Source organism: Gadus macrocephalus, chromosome 15 (genome assembly GCF_031168955.1).
Source record: "Gadus macrocephalus chromosome 15, ASM3116895v1".
Classification (NCBI taxonomy): Eukaryota; Metazoa; Chordata; class Actinopteri; order Gadiformes; family Gadidae; genus Gadus; species Gadus macrocephalus.
In genome coordinates this window covers 16,269,549-16,293,777 of record NC_082396.1, presented here as the reverse complement: position 1 = coordinate 16,293,777, position 24,229 = coordinate 16,269,549, and positions in this window count along the sequence as shown.

The following is a 24,229-nucleotide window of genomic DNA, read 5'->3' as shown; positions in this document are numbered from 1 at the left end:
AGGAGACATATGTAGCTTAGCTGTGTAAACAAGTTAGCTTAGCCGCAGCACAATATACGCTAGCCACTACTATTTCTAAAAACAATGACAATCACCTCCTTAATATAGCCGCTGTCTGAACACATCGTATTCCCTGTGGAAAATGGCTGAGATACATCCAGTTAAAGAAAAGGAGCCCTGGAATGTGGTGGCTGGGCGACTTTCACCAAAGGAAACAGTCCTGCCCATCTTCATCATGGAGAGGGAAATTCTATCTAAGGACGAGTCTATCAAAAATCCTGTGAGAGAAGGAGAGATTTTCCACTGCCTCATACAGGAGGTTCACCCTCACCACCTCAGGTCAGTCCAAAGAGTTGGAGCACTCTGGCATATTTACCTGCATGATATGCAAGAGCTAAACTCCTTATGAGAGGAATCTCTGTTCGTGGCAAGCACATTCACCTGAAAGAAGAAAATCCCTTCAGTCTGAAATCACGCATGGCCGATCTAAATGCAGTTCAGATCACCATCAAAGAGCTACCTCAATCTGCTGATGATAGTGTTGTGATTGAGTTTCTGAGTCAAAGAGGGTGCAAGATTGTTAACAATGTCATGAGACGCATGATTCGCTATAACAACCAGCTGACTAACTGTTCTAACGGAGACCGGATGGTCTACATAGAAGCCATGCCCCCCAAGCACATTCCTCGGTCTGTGAAGATGGGCTCACACTGGGCTAAGGTATTCTACTATGGACAGGTTAACATCCAACAGCATGAAAAGAAGACCCATGGTAGAGCAAACAAACCAAACTTCAGTCCTGCCTCCCAAGAGTCAATCAGGGTTATAGAGGACACTTTCAACATGTATGTGGAAAAATAACCTTTAACCTCCAAGTATGAGAAAATAAACGAGGGAAGACGGGACAAAACCGTCAAAAGGGACACCAGGCCAAACCGTCAACGATCCAACTTTTTTGGAAGTACAACAAAAGTTGATATATCATCATTTCGATCCTATCTCAAATCAGAAAAAGCCTTACAGGCAAAGAGATCAAGAGATACCAGATCATTAAGTTCTGAATCAAGCATAAGCTCACCAGCAAAGAAGAGGGCTGACACAGTTGTTGCTGACATAGTGGATGTTAAGAACCAGGAGGCTTCTGAACAGAGGAAAAGTCAACAACAAGGCCTCCAAGTCTCAACTGGAGCAGGTGCAACACCAGGGACGACTAACAGCCCACCAGGAGTAAACAGTCTGACAGCTAAAGACACCCAGCATGAGAATTACCAGAAAACACCTGAGAAACAGAGTACCCTGGGGGTTCTTGCCCCTGATCTAAGAGGGTAAACGGACAGTTCTTGAAAACAACTTTAAGACACTCTTTACCACTCTAGAGTTATTGGAAGGAGTTCTGATTTTCATGACCTTGTGTACGTGCTTGTGTACCACATCCATGTGTCTGCATGTATTGTCTGTGTGTGGTGGTATGAGTGCTATGGTGTTATGTGTATTTGTGTGGGCGTAGTTTCTGCACAAGTTATTGCAAGCTTGAAAAGTAGACTATTGGTCATTGAATGCCTTAGATCAGGGGTGTCAAACTCATTTTAGCTCAGGGGCCACATGGAGGATAATCTATTCCCAAGTGGGCCGGACCGGTAAAAATATGGCATAATTATGTAAAATTAAACATGCTGTGAGCACACCAAACACAGGTTTCCCATTTACTTCCGTGAATAAAAAGGACGATGACCATTTTTCTTGGAAAACTCTGCACTCTTTGTCCACTTTTCGTCTTTTTGACAGAGACATTTTGGGGCAATGAGAGTGCCAAAGCGCATAATGTTGGAAGTATAAGGCAGAACGACAAGGTAGCTCCGGGCTAGCTGCACTACCTGTTTATACTTGCTCCCTGCTCAGCCCCGGTATAAAGTTTGCTTGCTTAACATAATTGCTATTGCGACTTCTAGTGGACACATTAAGAACAGCAGTTTCTTTCATTGAAAAATAGCAGATCATTTTACGTTACATTCCAAAGCGACTTCCAGTTGCACACAATTGTCCAGTAGTTCAATGTACAACAAATAAACAAAAAAAAAAGAAATAAAATATTTGATGCAAACTATAATTACGCTTTTGTACAGCACCTCTTCATTCTGTACAAGGATGGGCGAATATTCTCGTTTTTTGATGAAAACAACCTACCTATCATTCGCTGCTGCTAAAAAAAATAAATTTAATAAATTCCCTACCTACCCACGACCTCAACTGACAACCAACAGGAACCAAAATTTATTTATTTTTTAGGCCTAATACACATGGTGCATGCCCTAGTCTTCTGTACTGCCTCCTTTACCCCCTGGACATTATGCTGGTCACTATCCCTGGCAGGAGATCATATGACTCCACCTTTTGATCTGTTGCCCTTATATAGCATAGCCTTTATATACAGTGGTTTGGATGTATTTCTATGGGATTTGAATACCTGAAAAATAGCGATGATAGCCATCCTTGTGTTGACTATGTGGATAGTTTAAACTGCAAAAGCTACTCTTCCGACCAGGTGAAACACATCCTTAACAATAATAACTTCTCTCTTCTCCATTTAAACACTAAAAGCCTGCAAAAACATCATGATGATTTAGTTTCCCTCATGACTATTACTGACCATGGATTTGATGTGGTGGGCTGTAGTGAGACATGGCTGAATGAGTGATCACACATAGAATCTCTAAACATTGAGGGATACAGACTCATCAACAAAAATAGATCAGATAAAATTGGAGGTGGTGTTTGTTTTTATGTGAGGTCCAAGCTCAACGCTAGAGTGTGCAAGGATTTGATTATCGATGATGGTCTCTCAGACTCTCTATTCATTGAGATCAAGACCAGTAATACCAAAAAATATGTAATTGGAGTGGTCTACCGTCCCCCTGATTCAGATTTGAACTTGTTTAGGCTGAAACTAGAAGAACTCTTGTTTAATTTAAATAGCAACAAAAATAAATGCATAATACTTGGAGATTTCAATATTGATATAGCAAAAAATGATAGGGTAAAAAATGATTTCATTAACACCCTACACACATATTCCTTCTTTCCGACTATTAACACTTTTACCAGAGTCACACAATATACTAAGACCATCATCGATAACATTATCACCAACATACCAAACACGAGCTTAAAATCTGGAGTAATCATCTCCGACATTTCTGACCACTTTCCTGGACTGATATCCATTGATCTAATGACCAAACATTTAATTCCAACCCAGAAAACAAAAGTTAAAACCATAAATGAAAGAACAATAAACCAACTGTGCCAAAACCTACAAAACTAAAATTGGGACGCTATTTATCACTCCAGTGATCCCGATTCTGCATACAATTCCCTTACTGATATCATAACTGATTCTATCCATTGTACCATCCCTGAAAAGAGGGTTGTAAGCAGTACTAAAGTCCATAAGCCATGGCTGACACAGGGTATCTTAAAATCTATCTCTAAATAAACTTTATAAATGCTACATAAAGGACCCTGATGATACTAACAAGGAAAATTACACCAAATTTAGGAACAAACTCACACATATAATCCGGAAAAGTAAAAGAGCATTACACCGACTGCCTCAAACGATCTCTGGGGGATTCCAAGAAAACGTGGCAGGTTCTTAATAGAGCCCTTGGTAGGGACAGGAAAGACTCAGTTCTCCCTGACACGGGTAGCTCTTCTGGTCAAGATGCTAATGACCTTGCAAACCGTTTCAATAACAATTTTGTCTCCATTGGAGAGAATCTAGCTAGCAAAATTATCCCACCCCTGGGAGCGTCCTTTACCTAATATCTATATGGGGAGTACCCAAACTCATTCTTCATGCGCCCAACAGATCAAAATGAAATCCGTACGATCATTGAGAACATGAAAAACTCAAGAACATCAGGAGATGATGAAATTAGTAGTGTTATCCTTAAGGCCATTATAAATTTCATCCTAGAGCCACTCGCTTACTGTGTAAACCTCTCCCTGTTCTATGGGATCATACCAAAACGTGCAAAAACAGCAAGAATCATTCCAATCTATAAATCAGGAGATAAAAATGACATAAACAACTATAGACCCATATCAATCCTGCCTACACTCTCTAAGGTATTTGAGAAGGTAGTGCACAAGAGGCTGAGTGGCTACCTAGATAAACATAACATACTTGTCCCCTCTCAGTACGGCTTCAAGAAACAAAGCACTACCTGCATGGCTATCTTTGATCTCCTAGAAAACATCAGTCATCCCATAGACAACAACAAACAGGGTATTGGGATATTTCTGGATTTATCGAAAGCATTCGATACTATCGATTTCAATATCTTACTTGGCAAGCTACAGCATTTTGGGATCAGAGGCACAGCATGGAGATGGTTCAAGAGCTATCTCCAGAATAGAGAGCAGTTCGTACTTATAAATGACCATAGATCAGTACAGAAAACGGTCACTCTTGGGGGTCCCCCAGGGTTCCATTCTCGGGCCTCTCCTGTTCAACCTTTATATCAATGACCTAGACTATGGCCGAATCTCGATTCTTCCCCTTGCCCCTTTTGCTTTGTCTTTGTCTTTGTCTTAACCCTAGCACTTGCAAGTGTAAGGGCCAAGGGCTGAGATCTTTCCCCTATGAAATGAGACGCCACTCGGTTTCGGGTACGTCATCATTCATCGTCGCCAGCTGGCTGCCCCGTCACCAGAGCGCCGAAACGCTAATAAAAGCCAGAGAAGAAGAGCGATATATATATATATATCTTAGATGCTGCCGCCATCGTTGAAGAGTTGAGGGTGTGTGTAGCATAGTGGTGAAACGGATCAGTGTGTCCACGGTTCGGTTCAGATAACCGTTTTGGGCCTCGGTTTCGGATACGGTTCGGATTAGGATCATGTCCGTGATAGTAAAAAGGCGGACTTTTTTTTGACGGAGGGTTTGGGGGAGAAACACAAAAATGAATGAGACCCACAGTCTATTTGCAATGTGTTAATTGACTGCAATCAGACAACTTGCAAGGCTTTTTTGTGCAATAAATGTTCCCCTAAATGCATTTGAAAACATGGTGCACTGAGTGTAACATGTAAGGGTTAACGGCCGACGAGGCTTGAACTCTGGCGAAGAGCGCAACGAAGTTTAAAGCCCAGTTTGTTTTGAACGCTGACAGGCTGAAGGGAGGGGCGGGAAAAGTCTCATTGGCTCGGGCAGCACTGGAGAGAATGCATTCCGCTGGGTCCTAAACACCCTTTTGTATCGGACGTAGGCTACAGTAGGCAAAATACGCTACATAAGGCAACGAAAATTCCCGGTTTCGCTATGTGCTCTGGGATAGCCCTTGGAGGAGCAAGTGAGCTCTCAAATCATCTTAAAAATAAGGGGTACATAGCACTCAATCTTATCCCTTAATCTTGATCAAATTGGGTATTGAGACACCACTAGCTCTCACATGAACGCGCAACTTCAAGGGTAAGGGGGAAGATAAGGGGTAAGGGGAAGTATTGAGATGTCTCTGATGCCTTTCATAAAGTGTTATTTGCAGATGATACCAACTTGATCCTCTCCTGGAACCGTCACCTTATCGTGGTGGAGAGGTTTGCGTGTCCCTGTGAACCTGAGGGCTGTGTTGTCTGGAGCCTTGTGCTCCTGGTAGGGTCTCTCATGGCAGAGTGGTCTCAGGTGAGGGGCCAGACTAAGAATGGTTCAAAAACTCCAATGAACAACGAAAGAAGAGGAGATGTGACCCGGCCCGGAGGAAGCCCGGGGCCCCCGTCTGGGCGCTCGATGGCGAGCGCCTGGTGGCCGGGTTTGCCACGGAGCCCGGTCGGGCACAGCCCGAACAAACTACGTGACACCCCTGTAAGACACCCTCTTCATCCCATGGGCACACCACCTGTGGGAAGACCCGTTGGGTTCGGGTGCGCAGCCACATGGGTGGCAGTGAAGGTCAGCGGTCTCGACGGACCAGACCTGGGCGGCAGAAGCTGGCTCTAGGGACGTGGAACGTCACCTCGCTGTGGGGAAAGGAACCGGAGCTTGTGAGGGAGGTGGAGCGCTATCAGTTAGATCTGGTGGGGCTTACCTCCACGCACAGTCTCAGCTCTGGTACCGTACTCCTGGATAGGGGTTGGACTCTATTCTTCTCCGGAGTTGCCGAGGGCGTGAGGCGCCGGGCGGGTGTGGGGATACTCATAAATCCCTGGCTGAGCGCCGCGGTGTTGGAGTTTACCCCGGTAGACGAGAGGGTCCCCTCCCTGCGCCTAAGGGTTGTAGGGGGGAAAACTCTGACTGTTGTTTGTGCGTATGCACCAAACAGCAGTTCAGAGTACTCTGCCTTCTTGGAGACCCTGAATGGAGTCCTGTATGGGGCTCCAGTAGGGGACTCCGTAGTTCTGCTGGGAGACTTCAACGCCCACGTGGGCAACGATGGAGACACCTGGAGAGGCGTGGTGGGGAGGAACGGCCTCCCTGATCTAAACCCGAGCGGCCGTTTGTTATTGGACTTCTGTGCTAGTCATGGATTATCCATAACGAACACCATGTTATAAGGGTGCTCATAAGTGTACCTGGTACCAGAGTACCCTAGGCCGAAGATCGATGATCGATTTCATGATCGTGTCATCTGATCTGAGGCCGCATGTTTTGGACACTCGGGTTAAGAGAGGGGCGGAACTGTCAACCGACCACCATCTGGTGGTGAGTTGGATCGGGGAATGGGGGAAATTTCCGGATAGACCTGGTAAGCCCAAACGAGTAGTGAGGGTGAATTGGGAACGTCTGGAGGAGGCCCCCGTCCTAGGTATCTTCAACTCACACCTCCGGCGGAGTTTTTCTGGCATTCCTGTGGAGGTTGGGGGCATTGAGCCGGAGTGGGCGGTGTTCAAAGCCTCCATTGCTGAAGCTGCGGCGGCTAGCTGTGGCCTCAGGGTCTTAGGCTCCTCAAGGGGCGGTAACCCTCGGACACTGTGGTTGACACCGGTGGTCAGGGAAGCCGTCCGATTGAAGAAGGAGGCCTTCCGGGATATGATATCCTGGAGGACTCCTGACTAGGTTGCAGGGTACCGACAGGCTCGAAGGGCTGCAGCTGCTGCCGGGTCGGAGGCTAAGCAGCGGGTGTGGGAGAAGTTCGGAGAGGCCATGGAGAAGGACTATGTCAGGGTGTGGGTGTTTCCCTGTGTTTCCCTCCTGTGTTGATTACTGTTCCCTCCCCTAATGTGTCTCAGCTGTTCCTCGTTGTGTTTGTTATTTAAGCCCTCGTCTTTCCTTTGTTCCTTGTGCTGTCATTGTGGTTTGCTGTGGTTTGTGTTGGTTGTTAGTCCTGCGTGTTCCGTGTTCCTTGTTCCCTCTCGAGTTCCCTGTTGTCTCCCGAGTTCCCTGATTCCTGTGCCTTAGCCTTTAGGTTTGATTAAAGTGCCGTTTTCCTCAATACCGTCTGCGTTTGGGTCCTACCTGCCTGCCTGCACCCTCAACCCTAACAGACTATCGGTCGGTGTTACCAGGCTGGCCTTGCGGCGGAAGGATTGGAGGCAGTGCGACCGATGTGAGCAAGGCCGTTGGCAAGAATTTATTCAGGCACAAAAATGTCCATCAGGAGGCAAAAAATGCAAAATGAATAAACCGAAAAATCAAATCAATAATTCAACATAACTGTCACTAATCTAAACTTCCAATCATCTCGAAACAACAGTCCTCCCCTCGGCACTACTAAAACCCTGGGCTGGTCTAAGAGCCAGGTGTTGTCACCCGCTCACCTCAGACCCTTCTGCCCCACCTACATGATTTGGACCTGAATATATCCTACCTGGCCCGACCCATCCCACTCTTAATTCAATTAACCCTCCCCTACACATTTCTGATTTACCTATCCCCACCCCTAGTTACACACCTTACTACAGACCTATTTGTCTAAACCCCATCCTTACCCCCTACTTCCCTGACACCTTAAATATTCCCCAAGTCCCCCAACACACCCCTCTCCTCCCACACACTTGGTCTCGCCCGTCTGAAGTCACCCCCACACCGCACAAATGTTCTTCCGGACTTCACGTCGGGTCCTCCCGCAGCCCCCGGCACCCGGAAGCCAGCGCAACCGTAACGCGAGTGTTTTACGTCTTGTCCTTGTTTGTGCCATGTCCCATGACCGGCTTCCTCGGTCATGGGACACGTATGTTTTTTTGTGTGTTGCAGGTGGCGTCATGAAAGTGTTTGAATGTTCTGTGTGTGTTTAATAAAAGGGTACTTGTAAATCCCGGTGTCAGTCCTGTTTGTGTCCATTGCCTGTGGTAACGGGCAGCCGCACCGTTACAGTCGGCACCAAAGTGTTTCTGGAAGACTATCCGGCACCTCAGGAGGGGGAAACAGGGAACCATCCAAGTTGTGTACAGTAAGGATGGGACTCTGTTGACCTCAACTGAGGAGGTCGTCGGACGTTGGAAGGAACACTTTGAGGAACTCCTGAATCCGAATAACACGTCCTCTATGTTGGAGGCAGAGCTCGAGGTTGATGGTGTTTCGTCGTCAATTTCCCTGGTGGAGGTCACTGAGGTAGTCAAACATCTCTGCAGTGGCAAAGCCCCAGGGATTGATGAGATCCAGCCAGAAATGCTAAAGGCTCTGGGTGTTGAGGGGCTGTCATGGTTGACACGCCTATTCAACATTGCGTGGGAGTCGGGTACAGTGCCAACGTTTTTAAATGAAAACAACCTACCTATCATTCGCTGCCACTGGAAAAAATAAAATAAAAAAATAAAATAAATTCCCTACCTACCCATGACCTCAACTGACAACCAACAGGAACCAAACTTTTTATTTTTTTAGGCCCCAGAGAGTGTGTGCCAATTACCGGGGTATCACACTTCTCAGCCTCCCTGGTAAAGTCTACTCCGAGGTTCTGGAAAGGAGGGTTCGGCCGATCGTCGAACCTCAGATTGAAGAGGAACAATGCGGTTTTCGCCCTGGACGTGGAACTACGGACCAGCTCTTCACTCTCGCAAGGATCCTGGAGGGGACCTGGGAGTATGCCCATCCGGTCTACATGTGTTTTGTGGATCTGGAGATGGCGTATGACCGGGTCCCCCGGGAGAAACTGTGGGAGGTGCTGCGGGAGTATGGGGTAAGGGGGTCTCTCCTCAGGGCCATCCAATCTCTGTACTCCCAAAGCGAGAGCTGTGTTTGCGTCCTCGGCAGTTTCGTTCTCAGTGGGTGTTGGTCTCCGCCAGGGCTGCGCCTTGTCACCAATCTTGTTTGTGATATACAGGGACAGGATATCGAGGCGTAGTCGTGGTGGGGAGGGGTTGCAGTTCGGTGGTCTGAGGATCTCGTCACTGCTTTTTGCAGATGATGTGGTCCTCATTGAATCATCGGCCTGTGACCTTCAGCACTCACTGGATCGGCTGGCGGCCGAGTGTGAAGCGGCTGGGATGAGGATCAGCACCGCTTAATCTGAGGCCATGACTCTTAGCAGGAAACCGGTGGATTGCTTACTCCGGGTAGGAAATGAGTCCTTAGCCCAAGTGAAGGAGTTCAAGTACCTCGGGGTCTTGTTCGCGAGTGAGGGTACAATGGAGCGTGAGATTGGCCGGAGAATCGGAGCAGCGGGGGCGGTATTGCGTTCGCTTTACCGCACCGTTGTTACGAAAAGAGAGCTGAGCCGCAAGGCAAAGCTCTCGATCTACCGGTCGATCTTCGTTCCTATCCTCACCTATGGTCATGAGGGTTGGGTGATGACCGAAAGGACGAGATTGCGGGTACAAGCGGCCGAGATGAGTTTTCTCAGAAGGGTGGCTGGCGTCTCCCTTAGGGATAGGGTGAGAAGCTCAGCCATCCGTGAGGAACTCGGATTAGAGCCGCTGCTCCTTCACTTAGAAAGGAGTCAGTTGAGATGGTTTCGGGCATCTGGTAAGGATGCCCACTGGGCGCCTCCCTTGGGAGGTGTTTCAGGCACGTCCAGTGGGGAGGAGACCTCGGGGAAGACCCAGGACTAGGTGGAGAGTTTATATCTCAACACTGGCCTGGGAACGCCTCGGGATCCCCCCGTGATGTCCCCACACTATACCAGGAAAAAACATTTGATAACTGGCAAAGTAAGAAAACTGAAGAGCACTAGCCTGAGTATTGTTTCCAGTGGACCACAGATATGGAATAAGCTTGAAGGCTTCATAAAAATGTCCCAGTCCTTCTTGGCTTTCAAAAAAAATCTAAAACAGAAGCTGTTATCCACCTACATATGATGGTGGTGGAATGTATCGTTACAACCTAGTGTTGTCAGTGTGTCTGCGAGATGTATGTGTCGTGTTCTCTGTGGAAGTGTGTGCCTGGGATGAGGCGATGGATGTGAGTGTGTGTGTGTGTGTGTGTGTGTGTGTGTGTGTGTGTGTGTGTGTGTGTGTGTGTGTGTGTGTGTGTGTGTGTGTGAGTGTGTGTGTGAATGTGTGTGTGGGGGGGGGGGTCACGGGTCCCCGCTACAAGCATTTCTTGCTTCTTAGGGATCGCCTTTTCATGCTGCCATCTTTGTTGTTGTTAATGCGTGTTGGATGTATGTATTATGTTTGTGCTCTTGTATTGTCCGGCACTTTAGCATGAATAAACTAAACTAAACTCAAGAGGTAAATCACGCCCTGAAATCTTGTGGTTGCAAGATATTTCCCAATTATCATTCAAATCACAACTCTCTTCAAATCTTTTGGATAACACTAATCTACCAGAAAAACCAACACAACACAAGTTGCTCTCTCCAGCTCGCACTCTAGTATCCACTGTTCTCTTCCTGAAGCAACTCAATTCTCGCACGACTTCAAAGGTATCAGTTTGATTTCATTACCTTTCCATCATTATATTTAATACTGACGGAAAGGATCCTTTCCATCAGTATAGAATATAATCTGAGCCTGTCAGTTTCAGAAAACGAACACTTTCAGAGGACGTTAATATATAGGTGCTATTGCCCAAAATGATTACATTGCAGACTGTTTTCTCACATTCTCACTCCCTACTGGTCCAATTTCAAAACGGATGGTGAAATGGTCCAGATTCCCAGAAGGATCTGCATAGGTAAAATAGGTAAATGTTGAACAATCACGACGTATCCTTAACACTGCAAACTATAAATGTCCAAATGTTTCTTAGGGCTGTCCAAAAAACCCTGTGTTCTTATTAAGGTGGACTGACTCATCCCTTTCACTGTCCAGGCTTTGAAGATCAACTAGTGTGGGGTCCCTCTGCCCGCAGACAGCGGCTGCGTAAAACTCAGCCAGGGCTTTGGCCAGGGTTGGAAAGATAAAGATGAGTGCAAATTAAGCATAGACTCATCTCGGAGAAGTTCTCGACAGCTGATTTTTATATAGTTGTAATTTGTTCCCAATTAAATTTTCAGCTCTAAAGAAATGACTAGGGAGCGGACTTTGGTGACCTCATAGCTGGCTCCGGGCGTGCCCTCAGCTCTGGTTATTACGTAACAGCATATGCCATACAGAGGCCACTTTTAGAGAGCCGGGGTAAAGTGGGTGGGGGACGAGTGGGGGATTGCAATACGTCGGAACATCGAGCTCCATCAGTTTCACATAACCAGCAAGACAGACACTGCTTAGAGAGAGCACGGCCCTTGGCAGCGTCACCATAACAAACAAACATGCTGTGTTGTGTACGTGCATATATGCAACGTCGCCAAGTGTTGCACATACATTGCCAGTGCCCGCACCGGGCACAAAAGATGCAACTCTGCCTCTGCCTCACTACAATGAGGCAGGGGTTGGAAAGCCTTGGGCCCGATATCTCAAACCACAAATGACAATTAATGTTATCAGGGAGGGAGGCAGAATAAGGTCTAAGCATTGCGAAGGAGCTGTCCTCGTTATGTAACAAACTACTAGTGCTGACAGACACAGCGGCCAAACTCCAAACTCTGTCAATAAAAGCACTGCCTTAAAAGATAGACCACCCAAAGGGGTTTGAGGCTGAAAAGGGTCCCTGGATAATCCAAGCAACACAGTGGCAAGATCCTAGCGTGGTGTAAGCACAGGGGAAACAGGCTTACACATCTAGCCCCTAACAAGAATCTCTTGACCAGTGGGTGACTGAAATACCATGAGACATGCGGTCCTGAAGTTCTGGTCGCCTGCGATATGCAGGGCTCTTACGCCGGGATTCCACCGGACGCGTTACGGCCGCGGCACGGAACGGCTGCGACTTCTGCCCTGCGTGGATTTCCACCAGGCGCGTTACGGCAGCGCAGCGGCAGCCGTATTCACGCGAGATCACTAGATCACACGATAATCCTAAACCTAATGTACTCCCCTTCCACTCCCAAAAATACAGCAATTAAATGCCACGCTTTGTCCTTGCGGCCATTGTCCTTATAAAAAGGATGATTTGGTACATAAATGACTTCATGTTGCGGAACTTCGACAATGAGTCTCTCGTCCTCCATGTTGCCGACCCTCTGAGACCCCTTTGATTGATTGACTGCTGACCTGGTGCCACCGGTCATGACGTAATAATGTTGATGTGAAGTTGTGATAGGCTACATGAGCTGAGTATTGTGTTTTATTTTGAAAATTGACAGGATGCTCTATGGCTTTTACTTTTTCACTTCCTGCCCTGCTCGATCTGCTCTGTTGAAATTGACGCGGTTCAGCAACGGCTTGCGGCAAAAATAGAAATGCTACGGAATGATAGCGCTGCGGCACGGCGAGCCCCTCCTGGGACGCTGCTGAGATGTCCGCAGCCGCGCCCGCTGGAAATGGTCTCATTGATTAGAGTGGAACCTATCTGCTGCAGTGACCGCGGCCAAGACGTGCCGCAGCCGTAACGCGGCCGTAACGCGTCCGGTGGAATCGGGCCTTTTGGCTGAGCCGGTTCAGATGAGCCCAAAGCCAGAGCTGGTGAATAAAGCCCTTTAATCAGCATTGAGAGCTCCAACATAGGGATGGGCCGATAGTCGATAGATGGATTCCATCGTCGATCGTCTGAAGTTGCCGATAAAACTGCGCTAATTTTTTTTGTATCTTTTTTATTTTATTTTTTTTAACGGCGCTGTGGTAGCTATTTTTATTAATTTTTTTTAGCTAAAAAAACGGTTAGGAGACTCCATCATTAAATGTATTCGTTTTCGCGGTTATTCAGCTTCTTCTTCTCCTCCGGAAAAATACGACCGCATTGCTTTGTGGTATACGGGAGTAACACGTAGGGAACATCATATGTACACTCAAATTTGGGGTATTTTAAGTGCCCTATATAGTGCATGAAATTAACCAGTGAGAATTCGAACACCACAAAATGGCGAGCACCATATATAGTGCACTATATCCGCGATAGGGAACGATTTCGAACACAGCTATGAGCTGTGTGTCATCAGCGTGTGTCATCATGACAGCACCGCCGGCACCGACGTATCGAAACTTAAATCAGCGGAGGCTCACGCTGGACCATCGTTATCGTTTTTAAGAAAAAAAAAAAATAATAAAACTGAGATTTTTTCGAAATGATAAATTATTATAAATAATTATTATAAAATTATTAAAAGTTGCCCCCCCCGATAGTATCGACTATCGGCGATCGCTAGGGGGCGCTATCGGACGATGAAAGCTTGTAGACGATTGCCCAACCCTACTCCAACACATTTATGTGTGCATTGGAGGACGTTGACTCCAAACCCCCGCTGAATTCTGTGTATCAAGACCAGACCAAGGGGTACCACTAGGTGGGAAGCCGCCATCAGTCCCAACAGGTGCATGATCGACAGTGTGGTCACACTTCTACCAGCGTGAAAGCAGGTGAGCGCCAACAGGACGGTATCTCGCCGAGAAGGGGAGAGCCTCCTCATCATCGTCATTGTCATCCTGGTCAAGTCCTGGCAAGCCCCAAGTAGACTAAAGCCTGATTTCCACTGGGGACGTAAGCGCCGCGGAACGGCTGCGCCGCGGTCACCGCTGCTGATCGCTGCCACTCTAATCAATGAAACCATTTCCACCGGGCGCACTGCGGAACATCTCAGCATTGTCCCAGGAGCGGCACGTCGTGCCGCAGCTCTATCATTCCGTAGCAATTCTATTTTTGACGCAAGCCGTTGCTGAACCGCGTCAATTTCAACAGAGCAGCTCGAGCCGGGTAGGAAGTGAAAAAGTAAAAGCCATAGAGCATCCGTCAATTTTCTAAATAAAACACAATACTCAGCCTATCACAACTTCACATCAACATTACCGGTGGAACCAGGTCAGCAGTTAATCAATCAAAGGGTCTCAGAGGTAGGGCTGCACAATATATAGAATTATTATCGCAATGACGATATTGGCGTCCCACGATGATACGTAGTGTTCTCGCGATATTTTCGCGATATTTTTTTAAATAATGCATCCGCAAAAAAAAGAAAATCAAAAAAGAAACGAGCCCCGCCCATGCAGTATACGCTCTACCTCTGTATACCTGTCTGCGACTGCGTGAGTCCATCCTGCACACAGCGGGGGGGGGGGGGGTTGCGCGTCCTGGCGGCAATTTGCCGCTGAGCAGTGTGTGGCTCCTACCACTAGGGGGTGGTAGAAATTCGAAAGATTTTTTTTCAATGAATAATCGTGGTAAATAATCGTGATATCGATATTGATCAAAATAATCGTGATAATCATTTTGGCAATAATCGTGCAGCCCAACTCAGAGGGTCGGCAACATGGACGACGAGAGACTGATTGTCGAAGTGGAGCAACATCAAATAATTTATGAAATAAATCATCCTTTTTATAAGCACAATGTCAGAAAGGACAAAGCCTGGCATTCAATTGCAGTAGTTTTGGGAGTGGAAGGCGAGTAGTACATTAGGTTTAGGATTATCGCGTGATCTCACGTGAATACGGCCGGCTCGCAAGGCTGCGCTACGCTGCCATTACGCGCCCGGTGGAAATTGACGCAGGGCAGAGTTCGCAGCCGTTCCTGGCGCGTACGTCCCCCGTGGAAATCAGGCGTAACAGTGCTGCCTCTGCAGACTTTGAGAATGTGTGCTGGGCCAGGGAGTACCCAAACCAGGTACTGGTATTCGCATCCCACCACCCGAAAAGTTGCGAAATTTCCTGTAAGCCTTGAGAATAGGGACGTGGAAACATCCTTGAGATAGAGGTATATGAACCAGTCACCCTCTCTCACACAAACCGGAGCAACCTGAATTACCTTACAGCAACTGAATCGTGGAAAACGTGATGAGCCAGATTAGATCTCATCTCCCTGACTTCATGTGAACCAGGAAGCAGTGGAGGTAAAACCTTAGGCGTAACTCTAGGGGGAAGAGCAGTGAGGGCCCCCTTCTCCAAGAGACGGGCCACCTCCGCTGCTAGAGCTGTGCTCGCAACCGGGTGCGACCTTGTCTCCACCACCCCAATAAATGGTAGGGGATGTGGCTGGAACAGAATGGAATGTCCCCACCTCAGCGTGTTGTTCAATAAAGTTGTTAAAACACATCGCTCTCGCAAACACGCACATCGCTCGGAGAGAGGGCGCCCTCCGCCGGAGGCGCATCAACGTCAAAGACATCGACGGCGTCACCTAACCAAACCGAGGGGGTGAAAAAGAGCTGCCTAAAACGGAGCAACTCTCCAGGCAGTGAGAGGCAGGCGCCGTGAGGAGGTCACGGCAACAGAGGCAACAAAAGAACGAGTGCTCGTCACTTGGTGGAAACGGCCCTGAAGAGGAGTGTTTCTCTGAGGCCGCCTCTACAGATGCTGGATAACTTCATACTTCTATGCATTGTGCGAACTATACAGCGGCTTTCGGGGGGGGTTCACTTACATCCATTATTACAAGCCTGTATGCCTACTTGCCTTATGTCAGCACATATAAGCACATAACACATCCAACCCTCCACACACGCATCAAATCTGACCACGGTCGAGCCAGCCGCTACATTTTACGTACGCCCATATTGCGACCTTTACGGTAACTGCACAGAGAAGACCAGCTTCCGGTTTTCAAATTAAAATGAGTATTAAAAGGCAATTCTGACTGGTTGCGTTATTGACTTAAGGCGGCTGCTTGCTTCAGCGTTGGTGTTACGTTGTTGCGCAAAATTTACTCAAAGCAATTCATGCTCGCTTTTAGGTTGCGCGTGTTGCCAAGCAATTTACCGCCAGAACAGTAGGTGGAGTAATATGAGGAGTAAAGTTTTCCGTTGAAGACGACCTCGAGAATGACGTCTTTTGTGGGAGTCGTTGGTTTGTTTATGTGCCAGATCGTGTTCTCCCCATACACAGTGAATGATGGCAACAGACAGAGGAACAGGGGTGATGAAGTTGTTGATCATTGGGGTTGTATAAATGTGCATATCTCTCTACATTTTAAAACGACATAATGTGTTGGCAGCAAAGTTAACTTCACTTCACGTTAATGCTTTTGTTTATGAGCCTGCCGGGTTCCATTCTATCAAACCACCCACCCTCAAGCCACAAGTACTCGTATTGACGCACTGCCTCGCTCAAGAGCTCTTGCTGTCGATTCATCTTGATGTCGGTGGCTCTTGATGTTCTTGCTGTATGAAAATCGAAATGGAAAATCGTCCTTGCCTTCTGGCTTTTAAAAATGGCGGTATGAAAACAGGAAATGTGATACTCCAGACAGGAAGTAGTAACCAGACCAGCAGACCAATCACAGCCTTGCAGGCTGCGCGGCTTACGTAAAAAATGACGCAAGTCTAGAAAAATCGCCCGACGCACGCAAGACGTGAGAAGTCGTGCAAGGGGTGCGCTTGCGCTTACGTAACTGAGCATAAATCGGCCTTTATTTATTATTATGGGAGGACCATTCAAAGCTAATAGAAAGAGGTGTGTCTTAATCAGTCTGTTTAGTCATGTGATCCACCACTGATTTGGAGTCATAAGGTCACATGACCTGGGCGCTATTGAAATAGAAAAAATGCTGTATTTTTCATTTAAATATTAATATAAATTATGAGGAATATTCACATGACTACACAGAATAACACAGCATTTTAGCTCTGTAGCTCTCAAATTAGCATTCATTTATACAGATTAGCTTTTACCTTCAAACAGAAGCGACCAAACAGGCCTGGGATCAGCTTCCTTTGCTGTTGGTCCAGAAGCCCATGATGTGGACAGGCGATGACCTGAATTAATCCAGGATGTGATGAAGGGTGCTGGGTCGAATCTCTCCAAAGGGGTCCATTAAGATCCACAAAAAAGAGCGAGGAGAGGCTGTTTTCACGCAGTCTATTGCGGGTCTTGCTGTCAGTGTCATTACCGTCATCAGCGGCCTCCGAGCTGTCGGCTGTTGGCGGGCTTTCACCGGCAGCAGTCCCCGCAAGTGCAGCGGTGGTGGTGTCGGTTGTCCCCAAGCTAGCATCTGCCGAAGAACTCGCCTCTTGCTGCTCCTCAGATTCATTCGTCTTCGATTTCTTTGTAAATCCGAAATTTGCGAGTAGGTTTCCCTGTTTTCTTTTAGACATGACTGCAAAACATGCAAACGAAATTGCGCGGGTCCAGCGGCTCTCCGATGTCTGATTTTAAGTGACATTTAAGACATAGCGCCCCCACGCTTCAATGGTGAGGACAATAATTGCATGCACGCCGGTATCATTATGAAGAAGATGTATCACCCTCATGCGCAAATCATACATTAAAAATAGCCACATTTTACACGTGATCCATGATTATGCAATACAAAAACAAAAAGGAAATGCATGGGAAAAAACAGCATTTTGCCAATATTTTAGAGACCCCCCCAAAATTTCACAAATCATGTTTTCAGGGGGGCTCATGTCTCATTAAGGGGGGCTGAGACCCCCCTGGCCCCCTGTAGTTCGCACCCTGCTTCTATGAATCCATGAGTTGTTCTTCTAATGACGATTGCTGAAAGAAACTGGAGGATGTTTTTTGCTGTGCGGTGCAATGCCTTACACACTGTACATTTATGTAATTATAAATAAACAACTTTGGATATTTCTAAGTAGGTGTCTTTATTTTACCAGCCTTCATGGTTCTCCCGTTACACTTGTTCTGTCGTTCTCAAGTCTAGCTCCATCAACACTGCTGCCGGTCATAACATATAACATATATACAGAACATACATATCATTACATCCTCCTTTCTTTGAGGTTAAAAGTCAAATAATAGTAGGCCCAAGGCTATATCAAGACTAGACCTGGAAGCTACACCAAAACCCATTAAACACAGTAACGGCTACCACACCTAAAGCTTTTCTTACAGGTAAACAAGGTAAACAATTAATCCCTTCTTTCAGATAACAGGTTTTAGAAAGTAACCTTAATTGACTGTACTGTGTAAATTAACTGTACTATTTCTCTTTCAGGTAACAGTGGTAATGAACGGTAAAACCTCTTCTTTCAGGTAACACCAGTAAGTAACGGTAGGTAATAAAGTCAGTAACAGATATGTAACAGTAGCAACAAACAGGATATCCTCTTATTTCAGGAAACCAAGGTAATAAGCATTCTTTTTTTTTCAATGTTCCCATAACCTTTACTTTAAGACTATTCTCAGGTTAAGCAACACTCACATATGTAAACCACAAATACTCTCACAAGTCCTTCATCACTTTTGATCTTCTAGCTCTGCTAGACTTACGGCGACACCAACATCAGAGACAGGTGCCCCTGTCTCTGATGTTGGTGTCTGATGCTCTGTGGGCTGCACATCCTGGTAGGCGTCAGGAGGGTTTGTCACTTCTGCGTGTGACTGCTTTCTAAATGTCTCTTGAGTCCTGAGAAGGCATCTCCGGTTCCTCCGGTATACATGTCCATCCTCCGTTCTGACTGTGTACGACCTCGGACCGACCTCTTTGAGCACCACTGCTTTGCTGTTCCATGTGTGGGGCTCTTTGATTCTGACCACGTCGTGTTCTGAGAGAGGTGTGAGACTCCTGGCCGTCTTGTCATGATGCTTCTTCTTTGCCCACTTCAGCTGCATGTGCTTTTGTGTGAGCGCTCTGTTTTTCTTCTTTCTTGGCATGTTTGGTAATGTGTTGCGCAGTTTTCGGTTCATGAGGAGCTCTGAGGGTGATGCTCCACATCCCAGAGGAGAAGACGATAGGTCAACAGTGCAAGGTAAGATTTTGTCTCTGATTTTGTCTCTGCAGCCTTTTTTAGAAGTCTTTTAACAATTTCCACTCCTTTCTCTGCCTTACCATTCGCCTTTGGATAGAGAGGGCTCGATGTAGAACATGTGAAACTCTTGGCTGCTGTACTGCGGACCATTGTCACTTTGGACTATCTGGGGAATGCCATATCTGCCAAAGATGCTTTTCATGCGAGTTATAACAGCACTGGCAGATGTGCTGTTCAGTTGTGCTACCTCAGGATAGTTTGAGTGATAATCCATCACTAAGAGAAAGTCCTTTCCATTTACATGAAAGAGATCTGTTCCAACTTTTTGCCATGGCTCAGTCTGCATTCCTGGGATCAACATTGGCTCTTTGGCTTGCTTGTATCTGTGTCTTTGGCATGTATCACACTTACTAATCAGTGTCTCAATGTCTCTGTTTATACCTGGCCAGTAGACCGCTTCCCGTGCTCTTGCTCTGCATAGATGCTGGGATGATGATCCTATTTTGTCTCAGCAGTAGGCCGTTTGCCACACTCAGTTCTACCCTGATGGAATAGTATTGTGGGAGTGTGCCTTTTGTCCACCCTTTTTGGAGTTTCGCTGCCACTGCCTGCAGTGTCTCATCTTGTTCTGTTTCCTGTGCAATCTTCTTCAGCACCATGTCTGACACTGGGAGAGAAGAGACAATTAAGTTGACATGCCTTTCAAGCTCTTTTGACGATTTTGTTTGTGCCTCTCTTGATTGCACAGCTGCTTGGGGCGGCGCGGGTGCTCGAGACAGTGCATCAGCCAGGACTATGTGTTTCCCTGGCGTGCAGATTGGATCCATATCATATCCTTGTAACCTCATCATCATACGTTGAATCCTGGGAGACATGTCATTCAGGTTCTTTTTGTAGATAGAGATGAGTGGTTGGTGATCTGTTTCTGATGTGAAAGTAGGCAGCCCATATATGTATCCATGAAACTTCTCGTCTTTTTTTCAATTTGGGCATACCTCGTTTCCGTCTCCGTCTTTGATCTTGATGCATACGCCACTGGTCTCCAGTGGCCATCGTTGTCAGCTTAGAGCAGCACTGCGCCCAATCCGTCTTTGGATGCATCTGTGGAGACTTTTGTTTTTCGAGAGGGATCAAAGAAGGTAAGCACTGGTTCTCTGATAAGTGTCTCTTTGAGCTTCTCCCATTCTTTGTTGTGTCTGTCAGTCCACTCAAATCCTCTGTCTTTTTGCAGCAGACCTCTGATTGTCACTGTTTTTGCGGATAGATTTGGAATAAACTTCCCTAAAAAGTTCACCATTCCTATAGCTCGCAGTACCCCCTTTTTTTGTCCATAGGGGCAGGCATGTCAAGAATAGCCTGTACTTTGGAGTGGTCTGACTCTACACCCTCTCCAGACAGCTTGTCACCTAAGAAAGTGATCTCTATGACCCCGAACTGATATTTGCTTTCCTTCAGTTTCAGACCGCTCAACTGAATCCTTTTCAGGAGATTCAGCAGCCTTTCATTATGTTGTGCTAATGTTGAGCCCCATACTATTAAATCATCGATGTACACACGGGTGCCCTCTAGCCCCTCTATGATCGATTCCATCGCTCTATGAAAAATCTCGGGGGGGCGATTTTATTCCAAATGGCAATCGAAGAAAACTGTATCTGCCAAAAGGTGTGTTGAATGTGCAATACTTGCTACTCTCAGAGTCCAGTTTCAGTTGCCAGAAGCCATGAGATGCATCTAGTTTGCTAAAATATCTCGCCCCTGCCATTTCACTTTTGATCTCTTCCCTTTTTGGTATCTGGTAATGCTCTCTTTTAATGTTCTCATTGAGATCTTTGGGGTCTAGGCACACTCTTAACTCACCATTGGGTTTTTTCAAACGTGTGATGGAGTTCACCCAGTCTGTGGGCTCCTCGATGAGCCGAATTACTCCCAGATCCATCATTCTGTCCAGCTCCTTTTTCAGACTGTCTCTGAGCGGTGCTGGTACTCTCCGCTGCACATGTATGACTGGCGTGGCATCACTTTTAAGTTGGATCTTATATGTGAAAGGCAGCGTTCCATGGCCCTTGAACAGTTCTGGAAACCTGTGCACTATATCATTTACGGATTCCTTTCCTGTGTCGGTGTCTGACACCTTTCACTGTTGAGCTGGTAGACCATCTTGACCAGCTCCAGGTCCTCACATGCTCTGTCTCCGAGCAACGATTCGTGGTCATCAGGAACCACTACAAACATGAGGTTTTGTGTCTTGCCTTTCACACGCATTTCAAGCCGGCACACCCCCTTGGTTTCAATTGGCTGTCCATTACATGTTTTCAGTGGGACAGGGCGTTCCTGTATTTTTGGCTTCTCTTTAAGTGCTTTAATGTCCTTTAAACTGATCAGGTTGGCTTTTGCCCCTGTGTCTAGTCCGAACAACACCACTGTCCCATTAACTAACAGAGGTGCCACCCATTTATCTGTTTGCACTGCATTGACTGGCTGCACAGTCTCATCCAGAGCATGTGAGCGGAGCGGAGCGTGGAGCAGGTGGTGGAGCGGAGCGGAAGAAATAGGTTGGAGCGGGTTGGAGCGCAGAGCGGTTTTAAATTCAAAGGCCGGAGCGGGGATTTCACTCCGCTCCGATTTTAACTGCTTCTAGCGGCTTACATGTAGGTGGCTCACGTAGAATAGAATGGGTTTCAATGGGAGCATCCAAGCAACCTGATTGGATAAAACGTGTCACGTGAGACCCTTCCACCCCCCCCCCCCCGCAACACTGGCTCGTGTGCCCGCGAGAGTAGCAAGATGGAGTTTGGGAAGTACTTCGAAAAGCAAGGTGATAGGTCATATAAATGCAAAATTCAGGTCAAAAAGCGAGAGGAAGATGTAGAGCATGAGGAAGAATGTGGCGACATCATCGCTGTGGGCAAAGATTCATATTTTAACCTTCGAAGGCATATCCAGGGCTCCAGACTAACTTTTTCCTTGGGTGCACTGGTTCGCCTAAATTTTTAATTTGGGCGCACCAGCACGTATTTATGGTGCACCCAATTTTTTGGATATGTTGAGGAGGGGGGGGGCGTTGGACCGTGCCTGCCTTGCGCAGAGTTGTCGACGGGGGGGGGGGGGGGGGGCAACCGGGCAACTGCATTGATTAATAATATTTTGACCATTAAATAAATGCCGAATCTGTATCTCTCATAAAGAATATCGTCAGACAATGCCAAGGGATCGGTTCTGTCCCGAAAAACCCTCTGTCTCCGGAGACGCCTGTACGATAAGTGCGCCGAGGTCCATGGGAACACCCACAAATGGTGACGCCATTATCGGAGGAGGGGCTAGGAAGCTGCGCACGCCGATATAAGTAGCCGATCTCCGGGTAGACTCGCTGAAAAGCTGCTCCCGACCAGGTTTGTTGCGAGCGTAAGTCACCAATGGTGATACAGCGACGCTTAAAGAGATCGACTTTCATGGTACAGCTAACCCAGGCTTTCAGCTCAACATACCTCGCTAACCCTCTAATCGGGCTTCGTAGTACAGGCCCCTGGATTGGGCTTTGCGGGTTTGTTTACCGGCGTTGCTATTGTTACCGGTCTTGCGTGTTCCAACGGTTTATTAGGTATCTAATAAATCGCTGTCTAATCAATACTTCATTCACTGCCTCTTCCGTGGTCATTACAATATTATGAATAGACTGCTCTGTAAAAAAATAAAAGAATAATAATTATACCAGATAAATTTTCAGTCGCACTACCCCGAATTCTAGGCGCATGTGCGCCCAAATTAGGCGCACTCTGGAGCCCTGATATCATGAGAAAACACGAGGAGGTGCTCCGCAAACACCAGGATGCAACAAAACGTGAGCATTCCTCTTTTGCCAATTCTAGATTAAACATTTTGGGTTGTTGGCATTTGCTCAATGGAATACTTTATTTAAATTCATGTTTGACTTAAAACCTAAGTCAATGCCTATGCTGTAGTCTGTGCCTATAATCTGTTATAGTCTGTGTTTCAACTTCACCACGGAATCGCCGAGACGAGGATTGCACATTGTATGATAAAAGGAGGGATAAAATATCATAAAAACATACACTAACGTAGTCTAGTAAATACATTAATAATTAATCTAGTACCTTTTTACGATATTGGAATGAGTTTACGGGTATTTATCTAAGTGTAAACTTTGTCAGTTGTAGCTTTGGGTAATCCTGCAGTTGTAGGCGATTAGCACACAAAGGGCCCTGGCATAATTACATGAAGGGAAAATGTCAGAAAATAATTTCTCCTAAAAATTTGAGCGGAGCGTGGAGCGATTTCGCCGGAGCGGCAGGAAATTTAAGATGTTTTGAGCGGAGCGCCCTGGCACAAACGTTGAGCGGCAGAGCGAATGAGCGGACATCCTCCTGAGCGGGGAGCGGGAATTGCGCGGCGCTCCGCTCCGCTCACATGCTCTGGTCTCATCTGCATTGACTGGCTGTCCAGTCTCCTCTATTTCACTGCCCCCCTCAGTAACCATGTACACAAACTCTGGATCACTCTGCGAATCACTGTCATCTGTTTCATTCACTACATGGACTTTTCGTTCCGTCTCCCTTGAAGGATACATTCTAGCATAGTGATTTTGTCCATGACACCTGGAGCAGGTTTTTCCGAATGCTGGGCACTGTCTGGCCTTGTGCTGGCCTCCACATCGTTTGCAGGTAAATTCCTTCCTTTCTCTGAATTCTTTGTCACTGCTCCTCTCTGTTCCTTCTTTGCGCCTAGTGTCTCTATCTCGGTCCTTCCCGCGCCACTTTCCTTTGAAAGAAATTGCGTCTACGTTAGGGCTGCACGATATGGGCAAAATATGATATCCCGATATTTTTTGGCCGAATGGCGATATACGATATATATCTCGATATTTTCTATAGAGTGGGTTAGATGTCTTTTTTGTAAGTCAAAAGCCACATGTGAGATGTTGCAAGCACTTATATTAAAACATAGGTCCATATGACTGCAACATGTGATTTTGTATCGTTATTTTCAACAGAATTGAATGAACATGTTAAAAAATAAAGGGACGTTTTCACCTTCTTCACAAAATAATCACCTATGCAAAACAATATAAAGCTGTAGGTTACACACATTAGCTACTATTTTTTTTTTTTTTATCCCACCACCACCCCCCCTCTTCGGAGGACAACTTTATTTTTATT